At 44.5% G+C, this 14,795-nt stretch overlaps 1 protein-coding gene across 2 annotated transcripts in view; it reads left to right on the top strand.

Moving 5' to 3' along the window:
* ROR2 (receptor tyrosine kinase like orphan receptor 2) overlaps positions 1-14,795 on the top strand; it is a 231,545-nt gene that overhangs the window by 176,220 nt on the left and 40,530 nt on the right. The gene's annotated exons all lie outside the window — the stretch shown is intronic.

Here is a 14,795-nt window from a genome sequence, read left to right as displayed (position 1 = left end):
CCTCTCTGGTCCCCCAGCCTCCTCCTCACACCCTCAGTGACGGAAGGCACTGGCCTGGCAAGGCCGGACTTATTCTTCCCCGTGCCTGTTTGTTCAAAGAGCTTCAGGGAGTATTACCACTTGATTACATTTGGCTTAAATCATATATAAAAAGTGGTAATAGCCGAATGGGCTGTATGAGCTATTTCTTTAATCCAGTTACCATTTATGATGCCCACGCATCTGTAAAATTGCAGGCAGGTGAAAATGACCCAGGGGCCAGTCTGTCACTGAGCAAAACAGGATCTGAGAATGAGTTACAAGTGTTAAAAGCATTTGTGTTCAGATGCACTGGGCCAGGATTGGGCACGTAACATATGATTGGTGGCTGGTATTGAGAGAGAGACAGCTCTCGGAGCAAAAAAGCCAATATTGAAGGAAAACAAAATGAATACAAGAGACATTGTGATTGACTGCTGAAAAGTTTGCCTGAAATTTCCGTATGCCAAAGTACTGTCATCCTTAGGGCTGCAGCTGGCCTTCAGTTCGAGTGATATTTAACGGGAGTTTTGTATTCTTTGCTACATTAAACACACTATTTATTATTTATTATACTTACAGAAGTGTGCCTTTGGCCTAAAAGCCATTTGCTCTTCTGTTGCAAGGCTGTATGTTACATTGCCCGTGTTACACATCTTGGGTTTTGTAAAATCAGTACTTTGGAATGTGTGTGGGAAGTGGATTATTTCTGAGAGCCCAGGCGGGTGGTGCTGTTTTGTCCCAAGTCCTCCAAAAATAGACCTGCTTGCTTGTGCCTCCTGCCGGAGGAGCAGGGCTGCCTTTCATCCCCACCGAAACCAGAAAGGGAATTCCTGACCCTCTCTTGAGGCTGTACTGCAATTAGAGGTGATCTCAAGGGCATTCTAAATCACAGGACAGGATCCGACGCCTTACTCATGAGGCTGTCCCCTGCTCTCGGTGACATGCTGTGCTGCAATGCCCAACTAAAAGTTCCTGGGACAGAGGGGGAAAAAAAAAACAAAAATAAGGCCATCAGCAGAATTCACTGTGTTGGCATGGAGACCATGCCCGATGTCTATTTACTGGGCACTGGGTTCGTGATTTACATATGATGCATGAGCTGATTAGTGAATAAGTTGGGTGCATTTCTGATTTATTTTGGAACTCTTGGGTGTGGGGGTGTGGGTGTGTGTGTGTGTGTGTGTGTGTGTGTGTGTGTGTGTGAGATTATTTCCTGGAGTTTACTAGAGAGTGAGAGTCTCCAAGGCTTATGGGGTGAACTTGATAAGAGCATCCTGCTTACAGATACAGCATGAAGTTTGTGGCTGGGAGCTTGGGCCCAGGCTTGAGCTGTGAGTCTCGGCTCTTGCTCCTTTGCTCTGCATGTCCCCTGGCTGGTCATGGAAACCTGGGGCTCCCACAGGCAGTGAGCAGAAGGCCTAAAATGCTCCCCCCTTACCTCGGACAGACCTAACGTGAGTCTCCGGGCTCTGAGCCCTGACCACTCTTGAGGCGAAGTCTGGTCATTGAGCACCTGACCCTCTTGTGGGCCATGAATTTTGCAGTGCCCGTTGGCCTGCCCATGATCTGGGCACACTGATGGTGTTGGGAGAAAGCCCTAACCTACAAATAAAAGATTTCAAAGCAAGAGTTCCCATTGTGGCTCAGTGCTAACGAACCCTACTTGTATCCACGAGGATGCAGCTTCAATCCCTGGTCCTGCTCAGTGGATTAAGGATCCGGCATTGCCGTGAGCTGTGGTGTAGGTCGCAGATGCGGCTCAGATCCCGCATTGCTGTGGCTGTGGCATAGGCCAGCAGTTGCAGCTCTGATTTAACCCCCTAGCCTGGGAACCTCCCATGCTGCAGGTGCAGCCCTAAAAAGGGAAAAAAAAAAAAATTAAAAGTGGGCATTGTCGTGTTGTCTAGGGCAGCTTGGGTGTCACAGCACACACAGGTGTCACATGCACGGGAGTCCACCCCGGGGAAGGGGGGACTTCCCAGCTTCCAGGGGCAGTGAGGCCAATTTCTGCCTCCAGGCCTTCCTCTTTTCTTATCTCTCTCAGTGTCCTTCCCCCAACCGTCCCTGTCCCCTGTCTCACTCTCCCAGTGTAGCTGCTGGCCACCTGGATTGGGAGTCGCTGTGATGGAGTCACTGCAGCTGGTGGCCAGTGTCTAGCTGGCCTGTCCCTTGTTGTTCCCACCAAAGGTGACAGAGAACCAGTCAACCCTCCTCAGCCCACAGAGTTTGAATCCCATGCTGCAGCAGACTTGTTCATGTGTGCTTACCTTATGTCTGTCCCAGGTGTGTGGGTGTGTGCTTCTCTTTGTGTGTGTGTGTGCCGTCATCTCTCTGCATCTGTGTGTGTCTCTTGCTGTAGGATCCCACCCCACCCCCAGTTTGCACCAGCTCCTCTGTATTTCCAGCCACCTGGCTTTTGTGTGTGCTTTTCTCTGAGTCTGCCCTTGCCTGTGTCTGGTTTTCTGCATCTGGGTCTGTCTTCCAGTGCCTGAACCCTCCGTGTGTGTGTGTGTGTTCGTCCATGTCCCTTTCCCTTTTAGGAGGATGTGAGGGCCCCCCTGCTTGTTGAATGCTCTCCTTCGTCTCTTCTGCCTGTCTTCCTCAATCCCTCTGCAGTAGTTTCCAAGGATGGTCCTAACAATGTCCCACAAACTAAGCATCTTAAAGAACAGAAATTGATGCTCACAGTGGTAGAGGCCAGAAGTCCAAAGTCAAGGTGTCGGCAGGGCCAGTGCCTTCTGGAAGCCCCGAGGGAGAAACTGTCCCACGCCTCTGGTGTTGCCCGCAATCCGTGGCGTTCCTGGGCTTGGGGCTCCCGTCACTTCAGTCTCTGCCCCGGTTTTCAGGTGATCTTCTCTGTGTGTGTGTGTGTGTCCCGGTGTCCCTCTTAGGAGGACACCCATCATTAGATGCAGGTCCACCCATGTGACCTCCTATCAAGTTGATTACATTTGTACTGACTAATTCCAAGTAAGGTCGCATTGACAGGTACCCACACATCTCCCTGGAACCCGTCTCACGTCACAGCTCACCCCGCAACAACCTCTTACCCTTCAAATGTGCTAAGACATTTGTACTTCCCTCCATGTCCTCGTTTATTTCATTTCCCCCTGTTTTTGTCCCATCTCTGATCTCTTCCTTTCTAATCTCACACCCTCTGCTGACCCCGTTACTCCCCCCATAAGCTCCCCTGCGCTCTTTCTGCAGCTGGTTCTGTGCACACCACTGGACAGCTCAGCGGAAAAGTCTTAGCAGGAGTAGCCCCCTGCCACTGCCCCGACTGATTTATGGGCCAGTAAATACTTCCTTCTGGGACGAGGGGCTTTATGTCCACCGTGAGGCTCTTGGGTCTCTCTGGTCACCTGCCCTTCCAGACAGGTTGTTTTATTTCCCACCAATCAAAGCCCTGTGACCTCGTGACCCTCGTACATACGGCTTTCCTTATCTCCTTCCCAGGCCAGTCGGGGTGACCCGGTAAACAAGCAGATCCTCAAACACCTTAGTCATTTGACTAAGTTGATGAATATGGGGAGAGTCAGTTGGGGTAAAAAAAAAGTCATTAATCATTGATCTGACCATGAGGCAGGAGTGGTGTCCTCTGGAAACAGGTTCTGTTACCTCTGCCTTTGGTGCATTTTCATGCCTGGATTGAGCTCCACGGTGCAGAGTTTAGGGGTGAGCACGGAGCTGGCTTGGGCGTCAGAGAGATGGGATCCATCTGTTGTTAAAGTGACCCACACTGTGAAGAAGGGGTAACCTCTTGGATAATCAAGAGGCAAGACCTCTGTCCCCTCTCTTAACACTGTGGAGTGCCGATTGGACCCAAGTTAGCCGAATTCTCAGTCGCCCCCGCCTAGCTCCTCCTGGCCTGTTTAGTCACATCTGGAGAGGTTTGGGGCAGCTCTAAAGGCAGCCTTTGTGAGCTAGAGGAGTGCTTAGCAAATGGCTGCTACAAACCCCATATTCTGCACATAAAGGAAATGAAGTCGAGAGGTTAAATCCCTGGCTGTGAATTAAGCACCAAGGGCAAAAGCAATATTGTGCTTAATCTTCAGAGACCTTTTTTTTTTCCTACTCTCATTTTGGCCTCCAGAGAATTAATGATGGTTGTAATGATGAACTAAACTAACCTGGCCACCTTCCCACTTCAATTACAGACAGGTGCTCAATAAAATATTCGTACAAGTTGGAAATGCTTAGATGAACTTCCAAGAGAGGTGGAGAAATGCCCAGGATCCAGGAATAGGAAGGAAACAGAATCGGGACAACCCTGGGCTGCTGGGACAGGAACCACCGAGGTGGCTCCACTCTGTTTACAGCCTTGGAGAATGGTGCAATTTTTCTGGGAAGAAGTTTATCTGAGGCAAAGGGTTGGATCCTGCAGGTATCACGCCATTATGACATGAGCTCTCCAACATTAAAAGGTGCTATCACTATTTGCCATGGAGCAGATGTGGACCCATCCATGGCAACTCCAGACTAGGAGGGACACCCATAACTTGTGGGTAGACATCTCGACAAAAGCTGATGCAGGCAGAGGGTGGCTGCAGACGCATTAAATCCGTCAACACTTGAAGCTGGAATAGCTTACACTAGAGAGAACACCCAGAAGTAAAAAATCCTGATTTTGAGATTACATGAAAAAAATATGCTAAAGCTACTGGTTTCACTTGTAACTGGATGTATGAACATTTCCTTCAATCGGGAGAAATAAGGGGTTGAGACAAAAATCACTTTTGGTTTTAGGAAAATGAAGGAATGAACATTTCTTGTACCTTAATGTAAGGCTATGAAATGCCATCCCTGCTACAGAAACCATTCTGCTAGGCTCCGTGACCTCAGGAGCCTTGGGTTTCAATATCAAGCTGGAAGCCAGCCCATGGGGCAGAGATTGGGGGTGTTGTAGATCAGCCACCATGGCTAAGCGCTAGGAGACCTAAGGAAAGAGGGGCGATTTTCACTCATTCGTCCAGGGCAGTAAGAAGAGAGCTCGCCTCAAGCCTGCCTTGGAGTGGGAAGCACAGAAGGCGTCACCATGAGAAATTGACCCACACCTCAAGAAACCAAATTTACATGACCGGAATGTTGTGGGGGCATCCCAAGCCCAAGAATTAACATGAAAACTTGGCACTGCCTGTCGCAGGAACCCAGTCCTCCAGGGATTCCCACAGAAAAGCCAGCGTTACAGTGAAAAATTACAAAGTACACTCAGAGAGGCCCCGGAACGAGTGATGAGTTAGTAAACAATGAAGCCAGAAGGCTTAAAGATATAGAAAGAAAAAGCAGTGGGTTTGAAAAGGAACCAAAGAGACATTCTATAAGTGAAAAATGTAGCAGATGAAATGAGAAGCCTGATGGACAGTAGATGACCTAAAGCTAAACGAAAGATTGTAAAAGGATCAGGAATATAAAAGTAGGTGAAGAGCATGGAGGAATCACATAAGAAAGTTCAGCATATATGAGATTTCAAAGGAGACATAGAGGGGAAGGGAAAAACAGTCTTTCATGAGGTACCAGTAGAGAATTTTACAGAATCGGTGGAGGGCATGAATCTTCATATGCTGGGAATGGCGTTAAGGCCCTGATGAGATTAAAATAAAAAAATTCACAGCTAGAATGCCAAAGACAAGAGGAAGTATGAAAAGTAGCTGAAAAGGGGAAAGGTCAGATTACCCACAAAGGAACAATAGAATTTGTAACAAAACCACAAAAGACAAAAGACAGTAGTCTAATTGTCCGTCTAGAATTCTGTACCTAGCTAAACTATTACATAAGTGTGAAAGTAACAGGTAATTTTAGACTAAGCTCAAGAGTGTTTATAACCTCAGTTTTTACCCAAAGAGCACATGTACATCAGGATGAAGTCAGTTGAGCCTGGGAGGAAAGAGTGATTTGCAGGCTGTGTTGGCAAGGAAAGAACTTGGTAACTAGGTTGGCAAATTAAATAAATTCTGGTAGTTAAAAAACACCACTAGGGGCTTACAAATGACCACTTACAAAAATGACTGCTTCCAAAAAAAATGACCACTAGGGCCTTGCAAAAAATGACCACTAGGGGCTTACAAATAGAGTGTAACTAAACACTGGGAAGCAATAACTCAGAGCTCTGGAGATTTAGGAGTGATCGCAGCTCACAGCATTTCAAGAGCCTTGTATTTGGTTGTATTTGGGAAAACCTTTGTCAAATTAGCTATGCCTATAAGAAAATAGTAAAGCTAGCCACTTAATTGTAACTTTCAAATAAATGGAGGGAAATAAAGAGGGAAAAAAACAGTAGAAAATAGGAAGGGATAATTAAGCAAAATTAGAACTTTAAAACAAAATGCATCAGTTAACAAACAGAGTCACATGAGTGGACTTATAAATTCCCATGTTAAATTATACATTGTTCTCAAGATTCATGTCTAATTATTAATCATAAAAAATCACTTATATAAAGTAGTATGACATTAAGAAAAAGTACTCTGAGGTAGCTACATTAATGTCAAGACTAAATGGTTTCTTAGACACTGAAGATTTACATGGTGATATAAAGACTAGATGATGCAATAAACTTGAAGTTTATTGCACCCAGCAATATAGTTTCCAATATTAAACACAACCTCACAGAATTATTCATAGCTATTTGACACATACGAAATCAATTAACACATACCTCACTGAAACTAATAGATAAGCATATTAAAAATTTGAACAACAAATTACTAAGCTTAATCTAATGGACACATAAATGCTGACACTGAGCAATTAGAGAAAGCCCATTCTTACTAATCAAATGTGGAACATGGACAGGAATTGGCTGTGCTGGGCTTTAAATCAAATCTCAGTGGTATCAAAGATGTGTATTCACACATCTGTATTTTGTGACAACACTGCAGTTAAAGCACACCTTTCATAATTCATAACTAAAAGAGGAAAATTATAAATTATGAGATAATTGGGGTCTGATCAACCATACGAATATTAAGTAACATAACTTATGATGGTTAAAGAAGAAGTTGAAGGGAGATTTTATATTGAATGCATACATTAGAAAAGGAAAAAGATTTATTAACTGCAGAAGTTAGAAGTATAAATATCTGAATACCCAGCTACAGAAGGAGAACTTCAAGGGCCAGTTAACCTTCTCAAAGACTCTTAGACTCCTGAAGATTCCTTAAAATACAGCCTAAGCAATAGCAGTGTTTCATATCCATCATATTGGCACATATTTTAAAGCCCCAAACACCAAATGCAGGCAAACTTGTAGGAGAAACACTTTAACTCAGACACTTTTAGTGGAGTGCAAATGGTTTGAAGCACTTTTGAGACCTGGATAAAGGAAAGATTTCAAGGCTCTGTGACTTATCACTAATGCATCCAGGTGGATGCTTTTGAGATTATTCCCCGACATGTACAGGATGAGATGTATACAAATGGTCATTAAACGCAGTACTAGCAAAAATGTGGAAACAACTTACTGCCTCTTAATTGGAAAATGGATAAAGAAATTGTGCTTATTTGTATAGTAGATTGTTTTATAGTCATTGAAATAAATGAACTACATCAACATAGATAAATCCCAGGCTGAATTGGAGTGAGAAAAAGCAACTAGCAAATATGATCTTTCAGAGAAAATTCTAAAAATAATATAGAATAGTGGAATAATGTGCATTGGAATAGTGCATATCAGTTCTCTGGAGAGGGAGGAAAGAATAAGGAAAGGGTCCCTTTAGCTACATCCCAAAATGTCTCACTTTTTAAGTATTATAAGTCAAATATGGTAAAATGTTTGCATGAAATCTTGTTGTTGTGTACATGGGTACTACTATTACAATATCTGTATTTTTTTCCTGTGGTTGCAACATTTCAGTATTAAACATTCTTAGCTCAGGAGTTCCCACTGTGGCTAGGACCTGACATTGTCTCTGTGAGAATGTATGTTCGACCCCTGGCCTTGCTCAGTGGGTTAAGGATCCAGCATTACCACAAGCTGTGGTGTACATTGCAGAAATGGCTTGGATCCACCGTTGCCATGGCTGTGGCATAGGCCTGCCACTGCGGCTCTAATTCAACTCCCAGCCTAGGAAATTTCATATGCCCCAGGTATGGCCATAAAAAGAAAAAACAAAATTTCTTAACTCAAAAGTAATAGATATTGGAAAAAAAATAATAGATATTGAACAGGAGGCAAGAGGAGATATATGAACTTTGCAAGCAAAAAGGCTATTTTATTGTTATTTGAAGAAAATTATATCTACATAGAAAATCTAAGATGATCAACTTGGAAACTGTTATAACTAGGTGGTTTGGTAAAGGGGCAAGATAAAAGAAAAATATACATGGTGGACAGCGTAATGGCCTCTCAGAGATGTCCATGTCTTTATCCCTGGAACCTGGGAACATGTCACCTTTCATGGCACAGGGACTTTGCAGATGGAACTAAAGAGTTCAGGATTTTTAGGTGGGAAATGATCCTGAATGATCCAGGTGTGCCAGTGTAATCACAGAGATCCTTTAAGAGAGCGGCAGGAGAGTCAGAGTCACTGGTTGGAGATGCGATGATGAAAGTAAAAGCTGGAGTGAAACCAGGAAGGTTTCATGAGCCAGGGCATGGATGTGGTCTCCAAGAAGCTGACAAAGGCAAGGAAAGAGACTCTCCCAGAGGCTCCGGAGGAATACAGTCCTGCCAACACCTCGATTTTTGGACTTCCTACCTGCAGAACTATATGATAATAAATTGTTGTCATCTTATGCTACTAAGTTCATGCTAACGTGTTACAGCAACAATAGGGAATTAGTGCAATGTATAGAAATCTAATACGTTTCCTATAACAAGTGCATCTCTTTCTCCATAAACACCCCAGTTTTTAAATGGAACTTATCAGGATTCTAAATTGAATCTGGAGGCGAAATAGTCATGAGATTGAGGAACCTGCCCCCTCAAACTAACATTTGTTATTTTTGATGGAAAAACATATGTCAGGCACCAGAATTTAACAAACACGATGTTGACACAGCAACAAACCAAGATCACGAGGGTAGGAGGCAAGGGTAGAGGCTGGTTTCAGCGGGGCAGCCAGGGGAACACTCTCTGTGGAGGTGACCTTCTGGCAGAGAATTCAACCTTGAGAGACAGCAAGGGTCTGAGGATAGGGGATTCTTGACCAATTTCACAGTGAGGGATCGGTTGGCTGTGTTTTTGGAAGAAGAAGGGGGCTCCCCCTTCCAGTGGAGGAGAGGATGGGAAAGGAGAGAAAACTCCAGAAACCTGGATACTATGGGTATAATAATTAGCTTTTTTTCATCATCTGTCTCTCTCATTTTTTCCGAAAGGCTTGCTGTCACGCACCTGCCTAGGGATGGAACTGTGAATTTATGAAGTCATCATGCTATTGACCCATGGTTTTGGCTTCTCTGAGCTTTCTTTCTTTCTTTCTTTTTAATTTTTTTGCCTTTTTGCCTTTTCTAGGGCCACTCCCGCGGCATATGGAGGTTCCCAGGCTAGGGGTCGAATCAGAGCTGTAGCCACTGGCCTACGCCAGAGCCACAGCAACGCAGGATCCGAGCTGCATCTGCGACCTGCACCACAGCTCACGGCAATGCCTGATCTTTAACCCACTGAGCAAGGGCAGGGATTGAACCCGAAACCTCATGGTTCTTAGTTGGATTCGTTAACCACTGAGCCATGACGGGAACTCCTGGCTTCTCTGAGCTTTCTGAAGAGCATAAAGGAAGTTGATTCAAGGCCTAGGTCAGGGCCGTGGGTGCCACCTGTGTTCTTGTGTCCATTCCCAGCTGGACAGGCCTACATGCCATTGCATCTGGAACCTCCCCAGGCAGAAGTGCTGGCCACTTGGGAGCATTCTTTCCAGTCCCAGTATCCCCTCCAGTGATGCTTCTCAGTGTGGTGTCTGGTCAGCTCCACGTTCATACTTGGATGGGTTTGGTTCACTGGAATTGTGGCTTTTCTTTCTCCTCAGTCCTTCAGAGCAGGGGTTCTTGGCCAGGGCTGTACACTTAGAGCTTTCAAAAAATTCCCAGGCACTTAATTGCCATGTGGTATGTGGGATTTTTTTTATATATATATAATTTTCCATGTGACCCCAATGTGAAGACATTGTTGAGTCCTGCTGGTTTACATGGTATAGGATGGAGAAGGGCTGGCAAGAACACCACATGTGAACTTGATCACTTCCCCAGATTCTCCTGCGTTTTCTGTAAATTGAGGAAGGTGTGGCTTCAGAGATGAGTGCTCATCTGATTGAGTGAAGGGTATCTGGATAAACTGGACACCCCAGGCTCAGAGGAAATCAATAGAAGGCTCACCCCAGGGTCTGAGCAAAGCTGAGGGTGGCTGTCCATACTCTGGGAAGGATGCTTTCAACAGAATAGCTCCCCTCCTCTTTGTCTGACTTCTCTACCTCTTTTACCTGGTTTGCTCGCGTGGCCTCAGCTTCCCCATCTCTCCGCAGGGGGCATGTCTTGACAGAGGACTACATTTGTAATGTTGTGCAACCATCACCACTCTCTAGTTTCAGATATTTCATCACCCCAAAGGCAGACCCCATACCTATTAAAAATCATGGAAGATAGTATGAGAAAAAGGATGTATATATATATGTATGACTGGGTCTCTTTGCTGTACATCAGAAATGGACAGAACACGGTAAATCAACTATACTCTAATTAAAAAAAAAATTCACTTCCTAATTCCCCTTCCCGTAGCCTCTGGCGACTACTCATATGTGTTCTGTCTCTGGATTTCCCCATTCTGAATATGCCATATAAACAGATAGAGCCAAGAGTGCTTTAAAGACTAAATTAGCTGTGTAAAGTGTTTGATTCCAGTACACATGGATTTCTTCAGTCCTTCTTAGCTACTGTTAATAAAGCCTCAAAAAGCAATTGGCATATGCACACTCTTCTATATGGAATGGACGGTCAATTGGGACCTGCTGTATAGCACAGGGAATTTGACCTAATATTCTGTGATAACTATGTAACTATTCTGGAAAAGAATAGTTATGTATAGGAGTTCCCATCGTTGCTCAGCCGAAACGAATCTGACTAGTATCCATGAGGATGCAGGTTCAATCCCTGGCCTCACTTAGTGGGTTAAGGATGCTGTGTTGCCGTGAGCTGTGGTGTAGGTTGCAGACGTGGCTTGGATCCAGCATTGCTGTGGCTGTCGTGTAGGCCGGCAGCTACAGCTCCAGTTGGTCCCCTAGCCTGGGAAACTCCATATGCCTCGGATGCGGCCCTAAACAAAGAGAAAGACAAAAAAAAAAAAAAAAAAAAGAATGGATATGTGTATATGTATAACTGAATTACTCTGTTGTACAGAAGAAATTGACACTGTAAATTAACTATATTCAATAATACTTTAAAAAATGAAAAAAAGGGGGAAATACTGACCCCATCTCTGAATTAAGCCTAATTCTGACTCTAGTAGGTGGTTTCACAGTGCCTCACATGGTGGGATGAGGTTAACACCCTCCATGTGGAGGGCAGGCCAGGCAGGAGCTGTCTTCTAGCTTCTGCATTTCTCAAAAAAGGAACCTTCCTGGGGAGACATGGAAAGAATAAGCCTAAACCTCTGTCAGTTTGTCAATCAGAGGTATAGGAGATGCTAACGATGGAAACAGTAAAGAAGAATTCCCCCATACCCTTTGTTTTTGTTTTTTGGTCTTGTTTTCCTTTTAGGGCCACACCTGCAGCTTATGGAGGTTCCCAGGCTAGGGGTCCAATCGGAGCTGTAGCCTCTGGCCCACAGCCACAGCAATGCAGGATCCGAGCCGCGTCTGCGACCTACACCACAGCTCAAGGCAACGCTGGATCCTTAACCCACTGAACGAGGTCAGGGATGGAACCTGCAACCTCATGGTTCCTAGTTGGATTCGTTTCTGCTGAGCCACGACAGGAACTCCCCCCCATACTCATTTGCTACTAAATTAAAAAAAAAAAAAAAAGATATTCTTAAGGAGTAGTCTATATTTAGAGTAACTGGACAGTTGCAGACTCTCCCCAGGTTTCTTTCTACGTTGTACAAAAGGAATCTTCTCCTCTGAGTGACCCTTTTTTTCCCTTTCTAGACAAATGTTTGTTCCATGTTCCTTCTATATCTTTCAAGATATCTAGTTGATCAATGGAGGCATCCCGAAGTGATGTATGCAAATGCCCTAAAAATGGGAGGATGTGATGGCAGGACTACTCTCAAGCCAGTCCCCACCAGGTGGGATAAGAGCCAACAGAGCGCCCTTTTGGCTCTGTGAACTTCCTGGTCTGCAACTTTTAGATTTTTGGCTAATCAGCTCAGGGTCACAGACCTTCATAGCCTACCTTTACCCCAAACCACTGCATGTATCTCCTGGAAAGCCATAGTTTGTCGGAGGCCTTTGGAAAAAGACCATGAGTATAGGCATGAGAATTAGAATTAAATGTATGCCAAGAAGAAGAGATCATGGTGACGTTATATGTCATTTGCTATTTTAAATTACAATTTGATGACAATTTTATACGCTCCACTGTGCATCTACTGTTATGGGACCTTAATGAAGCATTTGGATCCTAAGCAACTTTTAAGTGCTTGGGCTCTGGCCAGAACACAGTGTAATGAGGTGTTTGCCATAATCTGGGCAGCCCAGATTATGCCAAAGTAACCACTTCAAACTGTCAAATCACATCTCATTTCGTTTCCAGAGATGCAGAGTCTAGTGCAGGAGCCTCAGGAATGCAGGGCTCCCTAAGTTGAGCTTGTGTGGTTAATGAACAGCCCCTAACATCCAAAATGTCATCGTGCTTGATTCAGCCTCTTCAGGGCTTTGCTATTGATATTTCAGTTACCTTCTAGCTTCATGTCATCAATATGAATTCTCTTCTACAGCTTAATCCAGTGCACTAAGAAAGGCTTTTGCTAGCAGAGAATCAAGGTACAACTCAATGATGTTAATAAGAATCATTAATAGTAATCAGTACTAGTTAGTGACACTTCTCTAGACAGATCTATCCACTCCCCCTTGTGAAGGAAAACTGTCCCTTCGTCTTGAAATTCACAACCTCCCACCTCCTCAGCCATCTCCTACCACCTAATCTGAGCCATCACCCATTGTGTGAAACTTATCCCCAGGGTCCACTAGAAATCCTGTAATTGTGCATCCAATTAAATGAGTAATAACAGATATATGCCATCTTTCAATCTTTCACTTCATTTAAAAAAAAAAAAAAAGAATAGGGACCAACCAGAAATTAAGCCTAAGGATTTAGAACATGTAATAGTCTTCTTCAGATTGCTCTCTTAGTTTTATCTGCAGTGAGTTCATTTCCTGATGATTGAAGGTCTTGTCTGCCCAGCCTTAATGGAGTTTTTTTGTGTTACAGAATTTTAGTGAGAGTGTCCTCCCAGCCCCTGACTTACACTGTGCATACACCCACACACAAACCCCTCTGCCTCTCTGTTCATCTCACTTCCTCTTGTTCCTCATGGCCTGTGTCACCAGCCGAGAGCTCCTGCCTGTGGTTGAACTGGGGTCCCGCATCTAGGGCAGCTTTTCCAGCTCCGGTTGCTCTGTATTTCAGCTACATTTAGGCCCCCTTTCCCCTCTGTGTTGCTTCTTCCTGCTCTTGCACTGGGAGCAGTGGGACAGAGCCTCCAGCAACCCTCAGTTTTCTTGTTTTTGTTCTGTTCAGACCAGTGATTAGCTTGTTTCTGAGGATGTCTCTGTCTTGTCACACACTTTCTTTATCTACTTTCTTTTTTTCTTTGCTTTTTAGGGCCGCAGGTGCAGCATATGGACATTCGCAGGCTAGGAGTTGAATTGGAGCTGTTGCTGCCAGCCTATGCCACAGCCACATCAACTCAGATCCGAGCCTCGTCTGTGACCTACACCACAGCTCACGGCAATGCCTGATCCTTAACCCACTGGGCAAGGCCAGGGATTGAATCTGCATCCTTGTGGAGACTAGTCAGGTTCGTTACTGCTGAGCCACGATGAGAACACCCTTTTTCTACCTTCTTTATTGTGGCTTGTGCTTGATGGTGTGATAGGGGGAGGATGGACTGTCTGAGCATGAATTTACATCGTAAATTAGTGAGATTAGACTAGATTTAGTGCTTGCAAAGAGAAGTAATGTTGATTCTCATCATTTACAGATTCCATATTTATAAATTTGCCTACCACCCCAAATCGATCACCACGGCGCCTTCTTGGTCATTCACAGACATGCTCAGAGCAGTGAAAATTATGAATGGCCGGATGCACACAGTCCCAACTGAGGTGGAACCAAATTACACTCTGCCTGATGTCCAGTGTCTCAGCTCATATTGTCAACACATGTCCTTTTTGTGGTCTATGTAGTCTCATGGTTTTTGCATTTTTGTGCCTTTTGTTGGTGACGTGCCATTTAAAATGCCACCAATAACGATGGTGACATGCTGTCTGGTGTCCCAAGCAAAAGAAGGCTGTGATGTGCCTTATGGGGAAAGCATGTGTGTGTGTGATAAGCTTCCTCAGACACCAGTTACATGGATGTTGGCTGTGAGCTCAATGTTAATGAATCAACAGTACGTATTAAATAAATGCTTTTAAACAGAAGCACAATAAAGCAAGGTTATGTCTTAATTGGTGGGTGAGAATGCTGTGACTAGAGGCTCGCGGGAATCTCACCCTGAGTTACCCTAGGAGCCGTGATTCCATATTCGCTGATTCAGTGTTCTCGGCAACATTTACCCCCAATAACCAGAATAGGCTCTACCTATGAGGGAAAATCAAAACCTTCCATGAGCAGCTCCTAGA

This window comes from Sus scrofa, chromosome 14, assembly GCF_000003025.6.
Source record: "Sus scrofa isolate TJ Tabasco breed Duroc chromosome 14, Sscrofa11.1, whole genome shotgun sequence".
Classification (NCBI taxonomy): Eukaryota; Metazoa; Chordata; class Mammalia; order Artiodactyla; family Suidae; genus Sus; species Sus scrofa.
The sequence above is the reverse complement of the archived record's forward strand: the minus strand, read 5'-3'. Positions and strand labels throughout refer to the sequence as shown.